The sequence below is a fragment of the Triturus cristatus genome, chromosome 5_2 (assembly GCF_964204655.1).
Source record: "Triturus cristatus chromosome 5_2, aTriCri1.1, whole genome shotgun sequence".
Classification (NCBI taxonomy): domain Eukaryota; kingdom Metazoa; phylum Chordata; class Amphibia; order Caudata; family Salamandridae; genus Triturus; species Triturus cristatus.
The window spans coordinates 303,452,251-303,474,185 of NC_140588.1; the positions used below are offsets into that span (position 1 = coordinate 303,452,251).

Consider the following 21,935-nt stretch of genomic DNA (forward strand, 5'->3'; position numbering starts at 1 on the left):
TGTTGCGAACATGGTCACAGGGGGTATCATAGCACATTACCATATATCAGTTGCAAGCGGAATGAAGCGGAGGTAATAGAGGACCGTTAGATCGGCAAGACAATCTTCATATACTCCAACAGGCAAGGATGTCATCTAGCGACTTGGAAGCTCCATTACAATGGTAAGAGTTTCTTTATCAGTATCAATTTAACTTCCTTTTTGAAAAGGGCAGTAGAGGGATTCATCCTGACTTCAGGGGGTAAGGCCTTCCAAATCTTCGAGGCTATACCTGAGAAGGCTCGATTCTAAGTTGTTTTTATTGTTAACTTTTTGTGGTTTGCGCAGTAATGTGAAATGAATGGCTTTATGTGCCATACATGCAATTTTTAGTTGTATCCTAGCTTCGTAAGAGAGCCAATTTAGGGATATCAGCTCTGCGTGATATGATCGTATCTTTTCAAGCCTGTTATGAGCCTTGCAGCAAAATTGAGGGTAGCCCTGAGAGGGGCGTCTTCGCTCTATGAAGGCCACAAAGGGTTGCGCTTCCATAATCAAGCTTAGAGATCACTAGGGCTTGCACCGCAACCTTTAAGTCATGTGAAGGGAGGAAAGGTTTTATTTTCCTTTAGAGGCTGAGTTGGAAGTTTGCTCCTTTGGGGAGTGCACTAATATGCTTCTGCATGTTCAGATTCTTGTCTAGCATTATTCCCAATGACCTTAGGGAATCAATGATGTGTGGCGTGCAATTTAGAGCTGTTAGTTGACTTATCCATTCTTCGATGAATGGAGAATGCTTGGGTGGTGCAATTAGGAGGAATTCAATTTTAGGAGCGTTGAGCTTCAGGTGGTTCTGTGTCAACCAGCTTTGTATTTTCAGTAAGACTGAGTTGAGGGATCAGGTGCCCTCAGGGGAGGCGACCTTCATGTACAGCTGGGTATCATCGGCGTACATGTGATAGTGAATGCTGGATGATTTCAAGATTTCTGTTAAAGGCTCCATGAACAGGTTGAAGAGAGTGGGTGGGAGCGCAGATCCCTGTGGAACCCAGAGGGTGACCGGTGAAGGATGAGACAGGGACTGGTTCACCTTGAAGCTTTGGGTTCAATTGTGGCAAAATGAGGAGAACCAGTTTAGTACAGGCCCAGAAAGCCCCATCCTGTGTTCCAAGAGGTCAAATAGGTTGCCGTGTTTAACAGTATAGAAAGTTGATGAAAGGTCGAGGAGGAGCAGTAGGCAAGATTTGTTTTGATCTAGCAATCTTAGAGCATCGTCTACAATGTGAGTGAGAGCAGTTTCTGTGCTACGACCCTGGCAGAAACCGGATTGAAATTGGTCCAGGGGTCAGAATTGTTCAATGTGGTCACAAAGCTGGACGTGCACACATTTCTCCAGGAGCTTTGCCAAAGTGGGAGTGTTAGAAAGTGGGCAGAAGTTGTGTGCGTCAGAGGGATCTGCGGATGATTTCTTTAGAATAGGGGTAACCTGCCCAGATTTTAGGCAGTCCGGAGTAGCACCTTGCAGAAGTGAAGCATTGACGATCTTCGTCCAGAGTGGGAGTGAGGAGGCTCTGATCCCAGAGAAGAAGTTTGATGGCAAGGGGTCGTTGAAATGGTTAGATGGTTTCAGAGTAGCTGGAGTTTTGTGTATAGTACTTTCATCCAAAGTTTTGAAAATGCTCCAAGAGGCGTTGTTTTTTGGGAGGGAGGCAGAGCCGACCGAGCAGGATGCCATCCTACCCAGTGGGAAGCAGGGTGTTAGGACGTGCGATCGAAAGGTGCTCCAAGGCTGATTGTAGTTCAACTTCGATCTTAGTTGTCTTATCAGAGAAGAAGTCAGCAAATTCTTCGCAGTTAGGCTGTGGATCTATCCCCAGTGAGGAAAGGTTCGTTTGACTGTTTGATTGAAGCTTGAAGAGCTCGAACCGCTTTTTTGGACGTTATTTTGCATGCTCTAATTGGTTTCTGAAGAAGGTGGCTTTAGAGCATCTGATACTTTTGGTATAAATATTTTGTGAGATGGACTAAGCCACGCCCTATTTACAACACTAAGTTAGCATAACCGAGATCATGGTTAACAAGCAAGCTTGTCGTTTCTGCTGCGCTGCACACGACACTGTTGTTATGTGTTATTCATTTTGTAAAATGCTGACTCGTCTTTGCCCTACAGAATAACAAACGGTTGTTATACATTCTTAACCGTGAAATGTGCCCTTGGTCTGTACATCATGCAAAGAATGCGTCTGGGTCACTAGAAGGTACAGAGTGTTGTGTTTAGATTGATCGTAGACACTTGTTAGACATATCATGCATACAGCTGCCAATGTTTGAAGGACGAGCGTCTTTTAATATTGCAGAACAGTTTGGTTTTACATTCATTCGAACAAGAAGAGCTGATGTATGCTGTAAGAGCTGATCCTTTGATGTGATTCGACTAAGCTGATCTATACGGTATGGGGTCCCCCCTGTTAGCCTAAGAGACCTTCTAATAGTCTAATAATAATAATGTATTAGATTATAGTGAAAGGAGTGTGGCCGCACACCACTGTCATTAATAGTATGATTGCTCCTTTCATTATATATGGTATTGTAATAATGCTCATGATTCTGATCTTTATCGTCAGTCTGCTAGTGTTAGCCAAAGTACTGCATCTTAGGACGCGAGGTTTATAAAATAAACTCTTTAAACTTTACCGTGTCTGTATTATTCAGTTGTGGACTAATAAATAAGTACGAACAGGTATTTCAGATTCCCACCACTCCTGAGAAATATCTAAGTCGCTTGTTCTGGTTTGTCTATACATTGGGACCACCTAGCTAGATCTAGGTTAACGAATGAGATACTAAGCTAGTCGGATAAGGGGTTCTGGGTTCTGAGGAGGATTTTCTGGTACACCACAATTCTCTGAGGTCCTGGTCTCCTGCGCATAGTTCTGTGCAAAAGCAGAATCCCTGCAACATGGCGCACCTAACGTTTGGTCTTAATGTCTGAGACGCTTTAGTAGTGCCGATTTTAGTCCACAACAACCCTCGCTCTCGTTTCCGGAAAACTTGGGTGACGGTTTAACCTACCTAGGTTTAGACTAAAGGTTCTATCAAGCTTGAAAATTAAAAAGGTTATAATTTTTGAGCCCAAGTGCTACTGAGTAGATCGTTGTTATTCTTTTAGGAGTCCTTATGGCGGTTAATATTCCCGCTCAGTCGGGTTCCACTGCACACTCATCTGAGGGCGTATGGGGTACCTGATGACGGGATGTCCGTAGTCTTTGTGGTCAGTGCTGATACCACATACCCATATGAGTTGTTTTACTCATGGGTGACCTTTGCGGAGGTAGATGCAGACGATAATTTGTTCCACGAATATACAGCCTCGGCTGTACCTGCGGCTTATGCCCCATATCGGACTCTGGAAATTCCTATTACTGCCTGGCAGCATACAATTTGGTTTAATGGCGCCCTCCCCCATGAGGTCCTACCGGCGCGAATGGGCCCGTTATCAATTGCGGGAGCTACATGGCCGGTACTGGCCGGATATACTCCACACCCATGCTACCTGACGGTGGGAGTGGGTGATTTAAGAATACTACACACAGCCCTGATTACGGTCCATAGGGCTCTAGTGCAGTACGTGTCACGCACAGTTCAGGTGGGAACACCTGCGGTTGCTGGACACGGGGCGGATCACCATCACGCAGTGGTGATAAGCCCTGTTATGGTTAACGCGGTTGTCAGCAAGCGCCCCCTCAGCAAGGATGAATTTCCTTACTGGCTTGCAGAAAAATTTGATCAATTAGAAGCCGTGTTTCCAAACACTACACCTGTGGATAAACACAGGATACTCACCATTACTTTGCCCAAAGACCTGGTCCCTGAGCTTGTTGATTGTGACAATTGGGGCAAGATCTTTGCGGCGACATATTCGAAGTGCTACGGCACTCCGTCTATAGCTGTACTACCCTCCGTCATCAAGAAAGTTCAAGAAAGTCATGGTGCGGAGGCAGCTATTGAGTTGGGAATGAGGCTTGTCGACAGTTTCGATGTGGTTTGTTCCATGGTAATGGGCAACCTCAAAGGAGATGCCATGCAGTTCCAAGTTGGCAATATGCTGGAGCGTCTGGCTGATGAAGACAAGCCTCTGCAATTCGCAAAAATTATTGCGAAAGCCTACAGGATCGTTGGACGTAGTGCCTTAGGTGTAAAACCCACCATCAAAATTCCAGATGTAGTACAACAAACTAAGGTGAGTTCGTCTACATAGGACGAAAAGCCCAACTTTCCTAAATAAAGTTGGCGAGCCAAAAAACAAGAGAAGCAGCAACAGAAACAGGTTTCTCGTCCTGCCTCACCAGTTCAGTCGTATAGTGAACGCACTTATGATTTGCGCGATCGTACTCGTATTAAGTCACCTGATAGGTTTCAGGTTTCTGAACAACGCTCTCCTCGTTCTTCACAGGAAACATCGACTTCGCACTCTGGTGGTGGAGAGCGTGGAAAAGGACGGGGCACTCAGGGTCGTGACCAGCCCCGCCAGACTGACGGTAAAGGCAAGCAGGAAGACGCTGCCAGACCACGTCCACTGTTTCAGAAAAAGAAAGTTGCTGCTATCTCAGCGAGATATGCCTCATATTGTCAGGACACAGCTTCGGAACCTGACATGGGCACTAACGCTGCTAGACAGCGCGGCGGAAGTTACAGTAGTGCGGGAAGCATTGCGTCCATTTCTGGAGGCGACAGCTACTGACATTTATGTTACAGTCGAAACTGCTGATACTCGCGTATCCCCCCCGGAAAGATTATTTGAAATAGTCCTTAATATTGAGGGTGACATACAGCGCAAAATTAAAGGGGTTTTTTGGGATAATCTTACCACCACATATGATATTCTTTTGGCGGAGAAAGATTGGCCTCCGGCTTTCATTTTAGACGCCCCTAGGGGAGAGGAAGTTATACTTCCTTCTTTTGGGCACGCAGTGCCCACGGAGGAGTCTACTAGGTTGGCCGGGGAGTGGGCGCAGGTGCTTGCGTTATATCGTAATCAGGTTGGCTGGGATAAATGTTCTCCCAATCACGAGATACCATTGCGATCCGATCCCCAGCCTCAACCCCAATATCCCATGCGTCGCGAGGTTAGACTTCACGTCGCGTCAATCCTTGAACAATTGGAATATCAAGGAGTAATTGAGACATGTGTGTCACCCATGAATAATCCTTTATTCACTGTAACGAAGCCTGACGGATCGTACCGCCTAGTTTTGGATTACCGGCATTTAAACTCACATTACCGGACGTGTGCGGTACAGAATACTCATAGTTCGGCTCTCGTAGATAGTCTTGTGAGAAAACGTTTCAAAACTACGCTCGACTTATCCAATGGCTTTTATTGCCATAATCTGGCCCCTCTTAGTTATGAGTGGACAGCATTTACCTCGGGTGGTAAACAAAAATTGTTTAAGAGACTCCCGATGGGCTATAAGAACAGCCCTGGAGTTTTTGCCGCTCGCGTGGTCTCTCTCTTAGAGATGGTAGACCCGGAAGCATACTCGTATGTCGATGACATCTATCTGACAGACGACGAGTTGCTTCCACACCTTGCTCGTGTGGATAACATAGTGACTATGTTTGCAGACTTCGGTTACAAGTTTAACTTTAAGAAGTCGCACATTGCTGAATTTACAGTGTTGTTCTTGGGGTACGAACTCAATAATGAAGGTCGAGGCTTGGCACCGCAGTTCCTTGAGAAATGCGCAAACCTTCGTATCCCTACGACACTGAAAAAACTTCAATCCTTGCTGGGTTTTCTGAATTTCGGTCGATCCTACATTCCTGATTATGCCCAGCGTATCAAGACACTTTATGCGTTGATACAACCAACTTATACCAGATCTTGCTGGCTGCCAGAGCACTCGTTGGCATTATATACTTTGCAAACTGATCTTCTTACAGCTAAATATCTGAAAACTCGTGACAACCACACCAACCTGGTCATTAGAATTGTTCCAGGCGCGGAAGGTTTCACATACTTAATGTTTAATGAGGGTGACACAGTCCCCATTGCTTACAAATCACATCTGTACACAACGGCTGAGCTGCGATTTTCCACTGTTGAAAAAGTCTTGACAGCAGTTCAGATAGCGATCCTGAAAGAACGAGCGCTATCACAAGGAAAACGCATGCTGGTGGTAACACCGTTTCCTGCTCTTGAAGCAGTCACTAAGGCTAGTGTACCAAATTCTAAGGCTTTGCATCCACGGTGGATACAATGGGCAACCTCCTTAGCTTCGCCTGACGTCGAATACATCTTTGACGCAGCGTTGCAGACTCAAGAGAGTTTGGAGTATGAATTCGTTCATCCAGCTCCACAGTCATTGCGCCCTATCGAGGAATACCATTGTGTCATATACACCGACGGGTCGGCGCAACCCGCAACTGGATCAAGGCACGCTTATTCAGCGGCTTGCGCAATTGTAGTCGGTACTTTCGTGAATGGAGAGTTCAAATCTGATGCAGTGCATACGCAGTCATTGGGTGATTGTACCGCGCAACTGGCGGAGCTACGTGCTCTGGTGCTTGCACTGGAGTTTGCTGATCACAGAGTTACTACTCTTATAGTAAGTGACTCTTACTACTGTGTTCAATCTTACAACGACAATATACTTTTTTGGATTATGAATGGTTTTCGTGACTCCAAAGGTTGCTCAGTAAAGCATAAGACAATATGGGCTCGAGTGTCAGAACTCAAAGGGAGTTTGCCACTTGTGGATGTAATTCACACTCTTGGTCACCAACGAGTTGGTGTCCATGCTGTCGGTAACAGTTTGGCTGACGAGGCAGCTAAAACAGCAGTGGCAACATATTTAGTAGCAGCAGTTACAAGATCAAAATCAAAGATAGATGCAGACATCTTAGCAGCTATTGCGGCATCAGAGACAGGGAAAAACTTCCCTAGAGGTTTCCCTTCTCGATACCATTATCCCTTAAGTCCTGATAACGTCCCGTTAGTGAGGATTAACGACGTTGGTGATAGATTGATTCCCAACGCGGACTGCAGACCAAATCTGATAACAGCTGCTCACGAAGGTGTTGCGTCTGCGCACGCTGGAGTGTCAGCGACTGTCTCTCTTTTGCAGCAACGTTACTGGTGGTACGGGTTGTATAAACAAGCGCGGGCTTATGTACTTAATTGTGACATTTGCCAGCAGATCAAACCTTCTTCTGTTGCGCGTCCACCTCCAACGCAGCTGCATATATCTAATCAACCACTAGCGTGTGTTTATTTAGATCACTGCGGTCCTTTTACCTCTGATACTGCGTACAAGTACATCTTCGTTGCAGTGGATTCGTGCACACGTTTTCTGTGGGTGTGGCCACAAAGGAGTGCTGATGCCAGGACTGTCATCAAAGCATTGCGTGTCTTTATAGGGAGTTTTGCGTGTGGTACCCTTCACTCTGATCAGGGCCCGGCGTTCGCCTCTAAGGCTTACAAAGAGGCTATGAGAAGTTTGGGGGTCCAAGTCAAATTTTCGTCTCCATACCGGCCTGAGGGCAATAGTGTTGTGGAACGGATGAACCGTGACCGAAAGCAATCGTTGACAGCCAAGGTGTTAGGTACAGGCCGGAACTGGCTTGCCCACTTGTATGACGTCCAACGTGCACTTAATAATCTCCCTAGAAGGTCTCTGGGTGGGAGGACCCCTTACATGATGCTCTTTGGAGTGAGAATGTTTGTTCCGGACCTTGATGGTCTAGACATGGCGGCGGCTACCGCCCCTTTTGACCTCGATGACCACTGTGCTGTATTGCAGAATCTACAAGAAGCAAGAGACACTCTGGCAAAAGAACACGTGCCCTCTGCATCAGAAGAAGCGCTCCTGATTCCGGTGGTCGGCTGGCTGCCTCGAGTTGGTGATCTGGTCCGTGAGAAGGTGGAGAACAAGAAGGAGTTTGGCCCCTCTTATCGTGCACCAGTCCCAGTGCTTGGAGTATTGGGTACACGTACAGTTGTTTTACCACCACTTCCTGGTCGCAAAGAAAAAAGGTACATTTCAATTGAAAATGTCAAGCTACACAGGGTGGCCGATTCTCCATAGTATAACACCTTCGGTTTCCTGCCCTTCAATGCTGAGAAACTCTGTTGTGGTGCCACCCTCTGTCATCGTGCCTGAAGTTTCCATTGAGATGATCACAGTTAATGATCCGCCACCTACTGCTGGTGGTTTGCCCGCTGATCCTGAGTATGCTTATCCTACAGAAGTTGCTTTGCCCCTTTTAAATACAACAACACTTGCCCAGTCACAGTCTTCCTTTGAAACTGAATCATTGACTTCCACTGTCCCTTCCAAGATCTCTATATTTTTTGCCTGGTTCAAGAGACATTTTTTGGTTGCACCTTGGACTTACATCTGGTTGGTGCTGATTTGTATTTTTTTATTCATGACAATTGGCTTTGTGGTAGTGTTTTTTAGACTTATCAATGGACACTACCTGAATGATCGTTCTACAATTCAATTAATTGATGGAACTTTGGCCCCCCATTCCTCATCACACATCATGAAAAGAGACCAGACGTTTGTGAACATCACCGCCTGGCCTGCACGTGATGGGATTGCTTGGGATGCGGTGAACTTTCAAATTCATGGTCCCACCAAAGTTATTAATGTGCCAACTGTTTTTCGTGTTTCTATGGGGGATGTAGTTAAACAAAACATCCGCTCAGATGATTGGGATGTACAAGCAATAGAAGCACTGTTTTCTGATTTAAAATATGCTGCATTTGATGCTGAAGATCTGTATTTAAATACTGCAAACTATGAGGAGCAGTATTGTTTTCAACATTATGGCACACATTTCCTACACAGAGCAAATACTTTCAGAAATTTTGTTAATTACACCCAATGGGAACATTGTCCTGTCCCTATGCCTGGCAGCTCGGCCACTTTATTGAAAAAATTCACATATTTTTCGGATTTTAGTGTGTCAAACCCTGAGTCTTTTTACTTTAAGGTGGCGGGAGAACCCTCTTCTAAAGTCAGACTGACACACACAAAATTATTATATTCCAAATCCTTTATGGAGGAATTGGCTATTGGAGGTTATGACGTATGGAAAGCTACTATCGATCTTAAATCGGTGGCAGGTACAAGGAACAGAAGCTTGACATCGTGCCTGTCTTATCCCTAACCATATTTTATTTTTAAATTCATCTATTTTTCAGACAACCTGTTTTGGATTGGCTGTATCTAAAAAGTTAATTTCCCCCTCAGTCCCTGATTTGGGTGCTTATCCTGGTTGGGAAAATCACTCAGATCTGTCCCTTACTGGGTTGCAGTCGCTTGTTTCCAATGGCACCTTCAATATTGCAACATTGAATCCTGAGGGTTGGGTGGTATGGCAAACAAGCTCAGATTCCTGTCAACGTCGTTTTCTAGATTTGTCCCCGGGGTATACACAACTTAGGATTGACCCTCGTTTCACATCTTCACACACGGTGACTACCTACTCTGTAGGTAAGTTATGTCAGTCATGGCTGCAACATTCCACCTTAACTTCAGTTAAACTTCATTTGTCACGTTTAAATGAAAAAATAGATTTGAATGATTTCATTAAGGGTCCTGTTAATGGTAGATCTAAACGATGGGCTTATGCTATTTACAATGAAGTTTGGAAGTTGTCGCAAATTGAGGCTGCTTCTAGACTACGTGCTATTGACCAGGCCAATATGGAAAAAGTATTGGCTGTGATAGATAATAGTATTAATACGTTGTCTTCAAGAATTTATACATTAGATAATATCGTTTCTTCTGTTGTAGACATTGTGAAAGATGATGTATCTGTTTTGTATCATGGTCAAAATCAATTGCGTTCAATTATGCAGTTTGCATGGACATTGCAAACGTTAAAGGCAGGGAAAGTCCCTTGGGATTACATGAATATTACATCGTTGTTCCTTCCATTTAATTTGACTGACAAGCAGCAGTTCATGTCCATGAAAGATGCTACTTATGCATTGCTGCACATTGAAAAATTAGAACCTTTGCCTTTTTCTATAGCTGAGTTAAATTCAGCCATGTGGTTAGTACACGGATTAGTAACTTTACCGTTCAGTTTGTTTAAGTTTAGTTCGTGTATGAAACATTATGCTATCGGCAGAAACGAACAACTTGGTGATGCATTTCTGCATGAAGTTTGGTCACTTCCGTTCACTTACAGATGCGTGAGAGATGGCAAGGAAGTTTACTTAAAAGGTGAAGAATGCAGTTCCGCTCCTGATCACTCTGTTGTTTGCAGACATATACAATTACATGGCGCTTGCAATATACACGCTCCTAATTTAGCTTGTGTCTTAAAGGGGATTCCCATGCCAGTTATAACGTCTTCTTTTAAGCTGCTTGCCAACGGTAGTTATTTGCTTTTAAATAGTGAAGCTTGCTGTGGGATGCTAGTGGGTATTCCTTACATAGTGACTGTTACACAAAAAGTAGTTTGCTGTAATAACGTCCTTTTCCCACCCCCGCAAGGCCGACTCGATATATCCATCTGGCCAGCGATTCCAACCTTGAACGCGGAGTTCAACAGGATGAGCAGAATAAGGGCTCTTTTGTCTAAAAAGGAGGTTGCGTTAACTTCATCCCGTGAAACATTTCTTCTTAATGTTGCAAACACACGCACTGAGGTACAAGCTCTTTTAAATACAGACCTCCCCCTCCATTTTGGAACTTTGATTCAAACTATCTTTAATGCTTCGTCTACGACTGGCCTTGTTCATTTTTTTAAAATTGTGGGCTCCGGCCTCGTGACATCTTTCCAGACTGTTTTTGGTGTGATCCCCGCATTTTTACATTCTATTTTTTCGAGTGTCTTCGGAGGGTTGCGCTTGCTCCATCTTCGTAGCCGGATGCTTGATTTCTATGGCACCTTACCACTGGCGGTATTAAGCGTCAAGTATGGATTGTCTTTCCGGTTTCCCTTTTTTACGTGTGTGCAACCTGTTTTTCATTGCCTAGATTGTCCCTTCCAATGGGCTCTGGACTTGTGCCTGTCAAACTTGGCGTCGCCTGACCCGGATTTTGATGAACTAATGTGTCCCTTAGTGGCTCATGAATTCGACTGTTCTGGTGTCGCGTTTATGGCTTTGGGTGCGGCACACGGAGTCCGTGGAAATTGGGATATCGGAGAGGCAGCTATTGATTTCCTTGAAAGGAGTTATATTGAGGAGACTGACAGTTGTCCTATCATGGTGCTGGATGCTCCGAAAATTGACGAACATGTATGCTCCTTTCACTTGCTCAACTGGATGGCTGATACTTTTGCGGGACGCTCCAATGATTTCCTCTTGGAAGCAGTCGCAACTTACGGTGCATATACCTTCATGGATTGACTGATTGACATTGTCAATGCAGCTTGCATCCAGAATTGTTAAATTTCTACAAAAAATTTGGCTTACTTTTTGTCACAATATTTTTTCTTTTTTTAAACGAACATTTTTTTATTTTCGGACTTTACATTTATCTTGTATGTCCTTGAGTCCGTTCTAAGTCACTTGAACTCTGCGTTCTTGATAAATGTATCCCTATTGGTTAGTGCTCCGATCATGGGGGGGTGTGAGATGGACTAAGCCACGCCCTATTTACAACACTAAGTTAGCATAACCGAGATCATGGTTAACAAGCAAGCTTGTCGTTTCTGCTGCGCTGCACACAACACTGTTGTTATGTGTTATTCATTTTGTAAAATGCTGACTCGTCTTTGCCCTACAGAATAACAAACGGTTGTTATACATTCTTAACCGTGAAATGTGCCCTTGGTCTGTACATCATGCAAAGAACGCGTCTGGGTCACTAGAAGGTACAGAGTGTTGTGTTTAGATTGATCGTAGACACTTGTTAGACATATCATGCATACAGATGCCAATGTTTGAAGGACGAGCGTCTTTTAATATTGCAGAACAGTTTGGTTTTACATTCATTCGAACAAAAAGAGCTGATGTATGCTGTGAGATCTGATCCTTTGATGTGATGCGACTAAGCTGATCTATACGGTATGGGGTCCCCCCTGTTAGCCTAAGAGACCTTCTAATAGTCTAATAATAATAATGTATTAGATTATAGTGAAAGGAGTGTGGCCGCATACCACTGTCATTAATAGTATGATTGCTCCTTTCATTATATATGGTATTGTAATAACGCTCATGATTCTGATCTGTATCGTTAGTCTGCTAGTGTTAGCCAAAGTACTGCATCTTAGGACGCGAGGTTTATAAAATAAACTCTTTAAACTTTACCGTGTCTGTATTATTCAGTTGTGGACTAATAAATAAGTACGAACAGGTATTTCAGATTCCCACCACTCCTGAGAAATATCTAAGTCGCTTGTTCTGGTTTGTCTATACATTGGGACCACCTAGCTAGATCTAGGTTAACGAATGAGATACTAAGCTAGTCGGATAAGGGGTTCTGGGTTCTGAGGAGGATTTTCTGGTACACCACAATTCTCTGAGGTCCTGGTCTCCTGCGCATAGTTCTGTGCAAAAGCAGAATCCCTGCAACAATTTCTTACATATCTCAGCTGGTTAAGATGTTCAAGGGAGGGAGAGGATCTCCACAGTCATTCTGCAAGTCTCAGATTCCGGCCTTCAGTATTTAGACTATCGTTGTACCAAGGTTTGGAGACTTTGGGGGACAGTCTTTTTAGCTGCAGAGGCACCATCGAGTATAGAACACTAGTCATGGAACTATTATAGTGGTCCATAAGGTCATGAACGTCGGACATATCCACTGGAGTGGGCAGGGTGTTATCACATAGAGCAGTCAGATCACGCAAGTTGATGTTTCTTAGACATCTTTTCCTGTGCCTGGGGTATTTAGGCTGGACTCTGTTAGATCTCACAGAATCTGAGAGGAGGAAGGTGATGCAGTGGTGGGCTGTCCAGTCAAACGGGATGATAGATTCAAGGTGAATGGAGTTGAGCTTACCGATGACTAAATCTAAGGTAGCCCCTTTAATGTGAGTAGGGCTGCCAAAAATTTGGATTAGGTTAAGGTCTACCAGGAAGGATTTAAGGCTATTGACAGCCACATCATTCATGTTGTTCCAGTGGAGGTTAAAATCTCCCAAGAGGATGTAAGTGCCATGTAGATCTGCGTTAGATGAGATGATATCCATGATCTGTTCTATGAAGGGAATATTGTCACTAAGAAGGGTGGTAGAACATGTGTACTTTGCATGGATGATTATTGCTCCAAGCCACCTCAATGCACAAGTATTTGCAAGATGGCAGGAGAGAGGATTGTGATTGTTTGACTGATAGACTCACTGCTACGAGATATACAAGCGATGCCCCCACCTTGTCATCTAGATCTGTCTAACCTTTTTTACAAATTCCCTTCCTCATCTTAGACAAGGGACTGGGTCGACAGGGTCAACCCCTTAAAGCGAAACAAATGACTCGCAATATGAGAGACCTCAACATTAGTATGATAACCTCAATCACCAAAAATAGACAACAGCCCCCCCTAATTTGACAAACCTTGACGATCTTTCGGAGCATTACATTAACACTTTTTCTTTTTTTTTTTTTTCCTTTTGTTTCCTCATATACCGTTATGGAATTTCTTGAAGGGAGCTTAGGCGGCTCAAGTTGAAAAGGTCAATCCTGCCCGTCCCTGATGATAAACGACCAAGTTCAAACGGAGCCGTGCCTGGTCCCTCAAGTTGCCGCTGCTATCCCAATCCACTCCTTTTCACGCCATTGCTGGCTCCCTGCGTTACTAGGGAGGTTTAGGAACCAACAGGGCCCAAGATAAATCATAGGAGCACCAAATTACCTTTACCTGTCTTGCCATGCCACCAGGGGCTTCCAGATTTTTTCAAAGCTTGTGTGATCACATGCCATATCTGACTTACTGGTAAAAATAACATGTTTAAGGCAGTTTGAAAAAGAAGGAGGTAATGGATCCTTCCAGACTCTGCATAATTCTCGCCTGGCTAGGAGTATGACATAAAAAATGAACCTTGTGTTGAGATCGTCAGTATTGTAAACTGCTCCAAGTCCGGAGAGAATAGTGCTAGTTGTTATTGCCATTGGTATCTGGAGAACCTCCCCCAGAAAGCCCTGTACTGAATCCCAGTAATTTTTTATTTCTGGACAGGCGGCCAGCATATGCACATCGTCGGCAGCCAGAAGTCTACATCTTGGGCAATGATATTCTAAATTAGCAAATTTCATAAGTTTTTTGGGAGATATATATGCCCTATACATAGTGTACAAATGATTCCGCTTTAATGTGGCCGGCTTCACCACAGCCTGCAGGGTAGTGAATGAATCAACCCAAATATCCACAGAGTCTGCACTCTCTGATACTAGTATATTATTCCATAGCTTTTGTACCTCTAGTTCAGAGATGTTTTCGGCTTCTAACATAGCTGTATACCAGTATGAGATTTGATTCTTCCACTTGTTCGTCCTGTGTACAAGATCAAATTTTGGATTAGGGTTATTGAGATTCCAGGGCTTGGTTAACCACCATCTGGATAGCTGGTGGTATTTAAACCTAGTGAGTGTACCCCCGGTAAGACCCGATATTGCCTCCCAGCTGAGAAGCTGTGAGTCAACCTGGAGATCTCTCCAACACTCAATCCCAGCGGCCCTGAGAGGGCGAGACAGTGAGTCATCAAGGCAGTCCGGTGTTCCTGGAGAATCCCAGATTGGAGCCTGCACTGCATAGTAGGGAATATCAAGCTTCTGCCTCACAAAAACCCAATTTCTAATAGCTGTCCCCAAAACCTTTAGTCTAATTTTTTTTAAACATTTTGGGTCTCCAAACTTAAAAAGAAAATATGATTGGCGCTGTGGTACATCCCGTAACAGCGCTTGAAATAATAAGCCTAACGATGTTGCCTCTATCTCCCCCGCTAAGGGTCTAAAGTTTTTAAAATGGAAAGCATGACAATACACCAATAAATCAGGGAAGGCCAGATCTTTAAAGATCTCCTAAGCTTCTTCCATGCTACCCTTGGTGATTTAGAGTTCCAAATAAAGGAACCCAGTTTCCCTTGCAACTTTTTAATAGATGCGGTATTAAAGGATAAGGGGATGGAATTGAAAAAAAAGTACGTTTAGGAAGGATGATCATCTTAATTAGATTCACCCTCCCAAAGATGTTAAAAGGGAGTGATGACCATCTTTGCAATAACGCACAAACCTCCTTAGAAACCTTATCCATGTTGGTTTTAGTAATATCCTCCAATTTATGAAGCAAAAGGACCCCCAGATACCTCATTTTTGACTTAGCTCCCACCGTACTGACCTCTTGGTTCCACTCCATGATTTCGTTTTTTTCTTTGTTAATGGAATAACCAGAGATCTCCCCAAATTCTTCAGCTAAAGCTATCATTTTGGGCAAGGCGACCCCAGGGTTTGAAGTAAACATAAGAAGATCATCTGCATATAAAGCAAATTTTAATTCTAAATCAGAGATCCTAAAGGGTTCAAATGCTAGGTCAGATCTAAGTAAACAAACAAAAGGCTACATTAACACTTTTTCTAACATTATTTGACTTGGTTGCTTCGAAACAGCTCAGAAGGATCCCAGTCAAGCTTTCTACACCATGGTTTAATGGTGCACTAAATGATGAACGGCACAATCTAAGACTCTCTGAGAGACTCTGGAGAAACTCGTCTTCCACCACAAATCTCTCTCAACTGAGGAAAATGAGAAGAGTTTACAATAAACACATACGCTTGGCGAACATCTAACACATCACACTTCAACTGGATGGAGCCAAAAACAGACCAAAAAAACTCTTCGAAATCATTAAGGAACAATCTAACCAAACTTCTAACCAGAGCTCGACTCTGTTATCCTTGCTCCCTAGTGGTGATGATTTTACAGCTCACTTCGCTGAAAAAAACAAAGAAAATAGAGTGGAGCTATTACACACTACCCCAATTTTGCTATCCAAGATACCGCCGGTATGGTCAGGGGACGTGACAGAATCCACGACAATAGACTTGCTTTTGGACCTCAAAAACAACGCCTCTTGGGGCAGTTTTCTCCTACCAGACAGCACTGAGATACTTCGCAACATGGCATCCATCAAACCCTCAAACCACTTTGGTGATCCTCTACCCGCCAAGCCCTATAAAGATTTAACCTCGGCCGTTCTCCCTCTTTGGTTCAGGATCATTCATGAATCTCTCTTACAGGGAAAGATTCCAGGCTGCCTAAAAGTTGGACAAATTACTCTTATTCCTAAGAAGCACAATGCGGACCTATCAGATCCAAACAACTTTTGACCTATCACCAGCAGCATGACTCTAATGAAATTGCTTGAAAAATGCGTTCACTTGCAGCTCTGCAAACATATTGAGAAATATCAACTCCTGGATCCTCATCAGTCAGGAATCAGAGCAGGGCACAGCACTGAAACTCACATTGTTGATGACGCCGTGAGAGCCCTCGACCAATATGTACCTTGTCTCCTGATCCTTCAAGACCTGTCCTCAGCCTTCGATACCATCAAACAAGAAAACTTGATTGATCTCCTACAACATAGGATGGGATTGTCGGGCCCGGTCCTAAACTGGTTTGCCTCCTTCCTTCACACCCGCAGACAAAGGATCAAAGTTAATCATGCCCTCGCTTCCAATACCACTGTCCTGATTGGAGTCCCACAAGGTTCTATGCTCTAACCCACTCTCATCAACCTATTTATGGAACCTCTTGCGGTCATTCTGAACAGACCCAACATCCAATACCACATGTATGTGGATGACATGGAATTGTACCTGAAGATCACCATGAGGGCATAAAAATGTTAAATGCTGCACTCGCCCAAACTCAACAATGGCTATCTCAGAACCATCTCCTACTAAATTCTCTCAAAACAGAATTTCTTTTGATCACCCACCCAATCACTCAGCTCCTACCCTTGACTGGATTAAACACCTAAGTGCTCTAAACTGCACTCCTCACATTGTAGACTCTGCCAAAACTTTAGGTATCACCTTGGATAAACACCTAAATATGCAAGCACACATCAGTGCTACTACTAGGGGAGCCAATTTAAACTCAACACACTGAAGAAAATCAAACCATTCCTCCCCCGAAGATCTCAGGCCAGCTGTTCAATCCCTGATTATCCCTAGATTGGAATATGGGTTGGTGACCCTCACAGGACTTCCCAAAGCTAGCCTGGCCCCTCTCAGAGCTACCTTGAATGCATCGACCAGGCTTTTAACGGGTTCTGGGAAATTTGATCACATTTCACCCGACCTTTTGCCGCTGACCTTTTGCAGCTAACCTGGTTATCTATTGAAGCAAGAATCCGACTCAGGATAGCCTGTCTGACTCAAAGCCATACACCATAATACCCCATACTATCTAGCTAATAAACTTGATTTATCGGGCTCCAACCGGAACCTCAGAAGTACGTCCACCCTTCTCTTGAAACCTCCAAGATTCAAAAAGAAAAGATCGTACAACCGTGCATTCTCCGGTCTTGCTCCAAGAATTTGGAACTCCTTGCCATCAGCGATCAGATCGAATCCTTCCACTACTTCCTTTAACAAAATGGTCAAAAGACTACTAATGAACAAACGTTAATCGTGCTGATCATGTTAGTGTGTTCTGTTAATAACCAAAATCTTGAAATATTTTTCACTGGTGTTCTATGACATATTTTTCCCTTCTTTTTGTTCTAGTCCTAGATAGCTCCTTTAACTGCATCGACTGTTGATTTTTGCTCACTCCGTTTTTGTTAATATTCCTTGAGGCACATCGCATATCTTGGTTCTTTCTATGTGTATGATGTTTTACTCGGAGCGCTATATTGCACCACTGATACTAATGGATTAACTCCTTTATGTTCTGTATAATTGCTGACGACAACGCTGTTACAGCGCTCTGATACCCCCTTGGGTCTTGCTCGCGCTCTAGAAAACGTTCAAAATAAATAAATCAATTAACCTAATGATGTGGTAGTTAGGAGGCACTAGTATGTCGAGGGTGGGTGCAGATGAGTAGTTTAGCCAGCTTTTAGTCAACATTACAAGGTCACGTCATGTGCAAGAATGAGGGCCGTAATGTCAGCACCGTGTCTTACTGCAGATCTGCAGTTGAGAAGCAGGGATTTAAGTTTTGGATTGGTGTTCAGTGTGGTCGAAAGAATGATGGTGACACTCATATGGTTGGTCTCATTTAGGGCTCTGAAGTGTATCCTAGGTTCCCTGAAAGGGTCCACAAGGATTGCTTCTATCTGGTACAAGTTAGTAGTGGTGGCGGAGTGTGAAGGATCATATGAGAGTAGGAGTGAATGTATATCCTTGTCACACAGTGGGTCTTTAAATCTAGAGGGACGTGAGGGGTCATTAGGGTGGTGGGCGGTTTTCCAACTATGGGACGGGGGTGCCATGTTTGGTGACAACTTTGTTGGTGGGGGGAACAGGAAGCATGGCCCCAGAGATAGATGAGGGCACAAGGTTGAGGCGGTTATTCTTTGAGGATTCGCTTAGTGTAAGATTAGCGGATAACTCTGAGGTGATATGTAATAGACTTCAAACCTCTGCCTTAAGTTGTTAGAGGCAAAATGTAATCTCATCTAGTCTAGCTTCCAATGAGGTGTGGGAGTGGATTTTTGAGGCTTGGAGCAGGGGACCCTGCGGAGGTGGAGAACTAGTGGAGGATGGGATAGAAAGGCCTGGAAGAGCCTGTGGCTGCAAGGAGTGGCGGGATTCAGGGCCTTGGGACTGGGCGCTAGAATGGGAGGGTGAGTTAGGGGAAGAGGGGTAAGGCGGATATTGACCCAAAGGCATCTCCGGAAGCAGGGTAGGATTGTGGAATAAGTTGGAGGATGAGAGGTACAACCCTTGGCCAAGAGACATGTTGTTAGCCCAGTTCAGATAATCAGACACCTGGGGTGTTGCCAATTTTGATACATGGAGAGTCTTGGGTACACTCATAATATCTACCATACTGGTCTCGGAGGCCAAGGGAATAGCTGGGGAGATGGTGTGGTTTATGGAGCATGTCAAGTCAGAGCTAGCTGTTCTAGAGGAGAGGTGGCCATGCATACTAGAATGGTGGATTACTGGAGGGGCTCATTACCAGCTGGAATAGACGGAGAGTTGCTACAATGTGTGGTGGTCCCTAAGTGGGAGCAACGACTGGGCAAGGTAGGGTCAAAAGAGAAGTTGAGGATGAGAGATGATAAACTTTGAGGAATCTGGGGGACCTCTGAGGAACTGGCGGCTCCTAAGAAGGGGGAGGATTTAATGCTAGACATTGTGTTCTTAATGATGGGGAAAATATTGTAAAATATGGCTAGGTTGCGGTCTGATTCTTGGATAGGGATAGACCCATTTTTCTAAAGGAAGATGATGGCATCTGCTCTATATACAGGAGAAGGAGCCACCATCACTCTAAGACCATGTGGATCTTCATGGAAGTGGAGATCTGGAGCAGTGTGTGTAGGGCCTTCCACCATTGAGCATGTTGTTTTGTATAAAATATAAGGTCACTTATAATTGCACCTTTAACGGAGAAGGAGGGATCAGAGATCAGGGTTTCAGGGTGGGATTTAAGTAGTCTATGTTTAAAGCTTTTTGCAGCGTTTTTTGATAGGTTAGGGCGATATTTAATTATGAAGGCGTTCTAGCACGGCAGCTCCAGATTAGGAGAGATGGAGCTTGAGGTCTTTGGGTCTAAACTCAGGTAATGGCATTGGAAGAGTCAAATAACTCGTATTAAGGGACCAGATATAGGCCAGGAGTCTTATGAATACAATATACCAGCTAGAGGAGCACCTCTGAAGGGTGTGGCCAAGGTGGCGAGTATGGGTTCGAGGCACAGGCTACAATCTGGACTTGCCGGTCTCAACCATGTCAAGGGGCAGGGAAGTGGTTGAGGCATCTCCCTGGGCTGTACCTTCGCGTAACATATTGGTGAATTGAAGAGATCTTCATGAACAAATGAGTCTTAGAGGTCAGATAGTGAACAGTAAAGCTAGCAAATGGATCTGCGTGGGCTGTGTGGGGCGACTTCAGGCGAAGAAGAGGTAGAGGCGAGGCGAGAGATTAAACTGTCCCAAATGACCACCTCAGAGCGATCATATTCAGTAATGCAGACTAATCCATTGTGAGACAATCGATCATGTACACTCTTTTTAACTTGCGCATGACTGACTGACAGACACACACACAGTTTTATCTTAATGTTTTTTTCATTCCAATGAGAGCATTTTACACTGCATCATGTTCATTACATGGCCATACAGTATAAACATCTAAAATAGATAGACTCATGTTCACAAACAGTCAACGATCTAGTGCATACCAGAGACTGTAATTAAAGAGTTCAGACAAGGAAAGAGATACGGGGTATCAAATGAGGATTGTGAGCAAAGGAAGGAAGGATCTGGCACAACTATCAAGAAAGGAAGAATAAACTTACTTTTCATGTCCAGGAGGTAAGGTATGCTGTCACGTGGAGAAATAAAGCCATTTATGATAGGTTTATAGTACAAACAGGAGAATTATGATCAATGAAGAAAATCACTGTTCACTATACCAGACTTGGGACTAGGATTGCAAATAGGAGTGATTGGTGGTTTAGGCGATGTGCAAGTGCTCCGTTAGTTAGCTGAAGACCTTTTTTACAAGAGAAAGCTGGTACAAGTCTGACTATGGTTCAGATGATGATCCAAATTATCGGTGCATGCCCAGAGAATCATGGATATTTTCATGAAAAGACAGGGGAGCGGGGAACTCTGGGCATAGAATTGATTTACAGATTGTTTCTGCCCTCTAGGGATGGCTATTTTGATGAAGGTGTGGGGATTATATGTCATTGCTTAATAGGTAATGCAGGCTGCTTTTAAAGTAAGTTAATCAAGCATACATTTGTAACCACTGGTGTGTCTTTAGCACTGCCGTACTGTCCTTGTAGTTCCTGCTTTCTAGCCAGGGTATGAATCCTGTGTTGAGAGTTGGTAGCCAAATTGTTGAGAGATGAATTAGTACCAGGTTTCAATAATGTGCTCAGTAGATGACAAATGCATCAATAGCCTGTTTGAGGTAAACTATTTTGACAATAGGCTTAATGGGCAACAGTAACCTCAGGTGGTTGTGGATGATATTTACCATCAGGAGAAAAGGTCATTTCTGAAGTCAGCGGTATAACTGTTTTCTATTGGTTAACTAAAGTGCCCTATGGGTCCTCTAATACTGCATGAATTTAGGCAGTGTAAGATGTGATTCACTGACTGTGGAATTTATACATATCTGCATACTGATGAAAAGTTATTCCCAAAGAATGTATTATTATTTATATTATTATTTAAGGGCAGGCAGAGGTCCCTGGGTACCCATTCCCGAGTGGTTTACCACCCTTCTGTGCTCAGAAGCTAGGCACAAATGGGAGCGTTTCATGCCTATGGTATTAACTATGTCATTTCTACAATACTATAAATTTACACGATTAGGATTGAAGACAGTACAAGTAGTAAACTTTTCTAAAATGCAATAATTATTATCCAATTGGAAAGGAAGTATAGAGTTTGGGTTAGGCAACATTCAACTTCTTGTGTTGAGGTGGTATGGATGAGTGTCTAATGTTTATTACATGCTAAGATTAGTGCAGTGAGGTTAGCGCAGAAAAGTGGGATGGCAGTGCAGTAGGAGAAAACGTGATTAATTAGGCATAAGATGTTATGCACTGGACCTTGGGGAAAAGAACTCAAAAAGGTTTGTTCCCTTTGCTATTCTGTCCCTATCCTGACTGCCCGTGAAGAACACACAAAAAAGAGGAGTGAAAATGGGGTAACAAGGCAGCCTAGAGCACAGAGAGTGAAGACACAACCCACACTCTAAAAGGGAATGCAACTGACAGAATTACAAGCTGCAATACCAAGGACTTCCTTGTTCAATATAGCACATATTTTGTCCGGGCCTTTGTGGTGTTCTG

The 21,935-nt window shown here is 43.9% G+C and overlaps 1 protein-coding gene across 1 annotated transcript in view; it reads right to left on the reverse strand.

The window, feature by feature from the left end:
• Positions 1-21,935, reverse strand: part of LOC146822902 (tyrosyl-DNA phosphodiesterase 2-like) — a 243,948-nt gene that overhangs the window by 151,155 nt on the left and 70,858 nt on the right. The gene's annotated exons all lie outside the window — the stretch shown is intronic.